General features: G+C 37.8%; 1 pseudogene; it reads right to left on the reverse strand.

Moving 5' to 3' along the window:
• Window positions 1–2,570: 2,570 nt before the first annotated feature.
• Window positions 2,571–3,666, reverse strand: LOC103679753 (annotated as a pseudogene).
• Between the last annotated feature and the right edge of the window lie 990 nt (window positions 3,667–4,656).

Here is a 4,656-nt window from a genome sequence, read left to right on the forward strand (position 1 = left end):
CTGTTGGGGTTAATGTAGAGCATGAAATCAGCTGTAATACTTGGCTCGCCAAAATGTAACACGAAGGCCACTGAGGGCAGGGAAGGTTTTGGAGAAGGGCGTAGGCCTTTGGAATGCCGAGGCCTGCGTGACCACTCTGCCCTTGGAGTGCCGTGGGGACTTGCCTTCCCGAAGCTTTCCTAGCCCGAACAGCCGCCCTGTGATCTCAGAGATGTAGGCATTGTCCTTCAGGCTATGTTTAGCAGAACTCGTAGACCACGCATATTAGCCTATCCCATAGTATCTTTCCGTAAACAGATCCTCCCAGTTTCAGTAAGACCCCTTGTCACACATCATGTGCTTGAGAAACGGTGGTAAGGATTTGTGATTATCCTGAAGGACCAATAAAAGCCGGAGCAAAGAAGAGCAAGGGTCTTCGCCTCTGAGTGTTGACCCTCTTGCCTTCTCTCTTTCACAGCAAAGTTCGGAGTAATCTTTCATCCATCGGTACAGGGATTGCTGGCCATTCCCAGCAATAGCCCACAGAATTATTCAAATAAGCCAAACATATTCTCCCCAAAAATCAGGGTCACTCCATCTTCTTGCTACAAAGCCTCCTACAGATCTTGGTTGTTCACTGTGTTCCTTTGTGGTGTGCAGTACCCTCCTCCCGTGGGCTGTGAGTTTATATGACTAATAAACTCTATTGATCTCTTCTGTGCAGTTTTCATGTGTTTGCCAGCCCCATAATCCTGAAACAGGAATCCCTCCTTATCAACACAGTGAATAGGAGACAGTTAAAACACCTGTATTTTTGCCAAACTCACTTAACTTGTACTTTATTTGAATATTCTTTGAATTTTCTGAAAACATAATCATGTGTTTGAAAGTAATGTCAGTTTTATTCCTCCCTTTAAAATTCTTTTGTTATTTATTTTTCTTGCTTTATTGAACTAGCTAGGACTTCCAGTACAATGTTGACTGTAAGTAGAGATTATGGAAGTTTTTGGTCTTTCCCAACCTCAGAAGGAAAGTTTCAAAATTTTGCTCCTAAGTTTTTTGTTTGTGATAGTATTTTTTTGTAGATACCATTCATCAGATTAAGTGTATTCCCTTCTAGTTCTAGTTTTCTAATAGTTTTCACCATATATGTTAATCAGATCTTCTTAGGTACTTTTTCTGCATCTATTGAGATAATATTTTTCTCCTTTGTTCTATTAATGTGGTGAATTACACTGATTGATTTCTCATATACTAAACCAACCTTATATTCCTGGGTTAAACTTAACTTGATTATTTATTTATTTTTCTAATTTAGAATTTTTGCTACTGTGTTATTGAGTTATTTAAACTTTTTATATGAAACATAACTTTTTATATCTAACGATGACTTTTACCTTAAAATCTACTTTTTGTGATATTAGTTTTGGCAGCATTGTTTTGATTAGTGTCTCCCTGCTATGTTGTAGTCCACCTTTTTACTTTTACCTTTACATTAAAAATGAGTTTTCAAAAAGCAACATGTAGTTGTTGGAAATAATTATCTTTTAATTGTAGCATTTAATCCATTTTTGTGGGATGTATTTATTAATATATTTTAGCTTAAATTTAATACCTTGCTGTTCACTTTCTCTTTGTGCCACAATTGTATGTCGTCCTTTCTTTCTCGCCTTCTTTTGTATTATTTTCATTATACCCCTTTATATTAACCTTATACTTAAAGAGTCTTTCTTTTAGTCCTCCACATTCCCCTTTAATATGGCATTTTGCACTATGTACATTAATGAAAATTTGAAACAAACGAAAAGAACTTTAGTCAAACTCCCCTCCCTCCTCCAGCTTTATTGGATAGCTTAAAATTACATTTCTATTTTCTAGGACTTCAGTTGCTTTTCCCATCTGACTTTTAAAAACTGATTACAGCAAATGAATCAGTTGTCTAAGTGATATAAGTACACAAAAATAACATCTTGATTTCTGTGAAATGCATTTCTCTGCAATTCCTGAATAACTCCAAATTATACTATCTCTGAGCGTAGATGTTTACTCTGGGTTTTAGATAGAGTCTTTGAAAAAATTTGTTCTAAACCTTTGCTATCACCTTATGTATATCTAACATCAAGGCTGTGATGCAGTTTTTTCTGTTTGGGTCTTTATCCCGATTTTTCTTACACAGCCATTTATTTTGTTTATTCCCATTCAACTGTATGGTCTATGTAGGGCCTGATAAAGATGTTACTTGATGTTATTTAATAGCTACTGAGGTCAGATAATCCAAGGCAATCATTATACTAAAATTAAAATTATTTATGGAAGCTCATAGATACTTCTAGAATTGGTTTTACCTCCTACATGAGAACATATCCAAGAAACCCAGAATGGTCTTACTGGTTCAACTCAACTCTTCTCATTCATTAATCCTTATTCACCAGTGGCATGGAAAGGGTGTTCTTTTTTTTTTTTTTTTAAAGATTTAATTTATTCGACAGAGAGAGACAGCCAGCGAGAGAGGGAACACAAGCATGGGGAGTGGGAGAGGGAGAAGCAGGCTCCCAGCGGAGGAGCCTGATGCGGGCCTTGATCCCAGGATGGGATCATGCCCTGAGCCAAAGGCAGACACCCAAAGACTGAGCCACCCAGGCACCCCAGGAAAGGGAGTTCTTTAACAAAGCATTATACATACCACCTCTATCAAACTCGACATAAACTCTATTTTTTAGTTAAATGCAGAAAATTGATTTTTCCCCCCACCCCTTTCCTCCTTTTACGTGGCAAGTAAAGCTCACTGGCCTGGGAGTAGCTTCTATCTGCCAACCTTTGGCCAGTGAAGAGGATTCAGAGAAAATAATACAACCATCAATCAGAAAAAGGAAGGGCAACAAATGAAAATAAACTGTGGCTTCAATTGTGCATTCCTGTGCAGGGTGCACTGACTTGCCACAGCAATAACAGTTGACTTCACTTGTCTGTGGCAGTTGATGGCTACGTGACCAGTTTCACCACACCTATAGCACTTTGCTCTGTCGCAGTCTTTCTGAATGTGTTCAGATTCTCCGCAAGAAGAGCACTGCTGCTCATCCACGTGGTCACAGCCACGAGTCAGATGGCCTGGTTTGCCACAGTTGCAGCAGCGTCGCTCTCGATCTCTCTTGGGCTCCCGGCAGTCCTTGGCCATGTGGCCGCTTCTACCGCAGTGATAACAGGCATCGTCCTGAAGATCACAATCCTTGACAAGATGACCAGACTCACCACAACAATAACAGATGTCTGGAAGAGGTGAGGAAACAACCCGGAAACTTCTATCTGAGGTAAAATCACCTCTGCCCCAGCTTCTCATTCCATGACCGTGGCCTCCATTAGCAGGGCACTCCAGTGGCTAGACCTTCCACACTTGAAGCGCTCGTTGGTGCTCAAGGTTGCAGAAAGATCTTTGGCATCTAGGCAGGCCTGCAGTGGCAGAGACTCTGACACGGGCCAGCGGAAGGCAGCTTACGAGGTAGTGGCTGTTTATTTTTAGGGTCCTTTCCTGTGCCACACATGGATCTGCACCCATACTTAAATATTCTTGTAGTATTCATAGTAGCTACCCTAAATATCTTCATGTGTATTCCTGATATCAAAGTACTATAAATTAGTACTTTTACCTCTTCCTGGACAGTTTAATACCATAACATTTTTGGACTCCATTTACCCTCTTTTTATCTTATATATTATCTTTGTTATGAATCTTAACTCTCTATTTTTAAACCACTAAATACATTATTATTAGTAATAATCAATACTAATTTTTGTGTGCTCACATATTTACCCTTTTGCCACTCTTTGTTTTTTCCCCATCTGCAAATTTGTTCTCATTTTCTTTCTGCCTGAATATCATCCTTTAGTAATTCTTCAACTATGTGACTGCTGTTGGCAGTTATTTTCCGTTTTTTTTTTTTTTTGTTGGTCTAAAAATGTCTTTCCTTTTTAATGGGTATTTTTATTATATACAGATCTATAGTCTGGTCATTTTATTTTTTACTAACTTGAAATTATGCCAATGTTTTCTGGCTTTCATTTTTTGTTTAAGAAATCACTTGTCATATAGCAATACAGGCCTACCTCAAGAAGCAAGAAAAATCTCAAACAACCTAAACTTACACCTAAAGGAGCAAGTAAAAGAACAACAACTGAAGCTTAAAGCCAGCAGAAGAAAGAAGTTAATAAAGATTAGAGCAGAAATAAATGATATGGAAACTAAAAAAACAGTAGAACAGATTAATGAGAGCAGAAGCTCATTCTTTGAAAAAAAAATAATAAAATTGATAAACCTCTAGCCAGTATAATCAAAAAGAAAAGAGAAAAGACTCAAATAAATAAAATCACAAATGAGAGAAGAGAAATAACAACCCACACCATGGAAATACAAACAATTATAAATGAATATTATGAATAACTATATGCCAACAAATTGGACAATCTGGAAGAAATAAATAAATAAATTCCTAGAAACATATAAACTACCAAAACTGAAAAAGAATAGAAAACTGGAACAGACTGATAACCAGCAAAGAAATTGAATCAGTCATCAAAAAACCCCAATAAACCAAAGTCCAGGGCCAGACGGCTTCACAGGCAAATCTACCAGTTACAGAAGAGTTAACATCTGTTCTTCTCAAACTATTCCCCTCCCACCAA

Source organism: Ursus maritimus (assembly GCF_017311325.1).
Source record: "Ursus maritimus isolate PB19 chromosome X unlocalized genomic scaffold, ASM1731132v1 scaffold_X1, whole genome shotgun sequence".
NCBI classification, from domain to species: domain Eukaryota; kingdom Metazoa; phylum Chordata; class Mammalia; order Carnivora; family Ursidae; genus Ursus; species Ursus maritimus.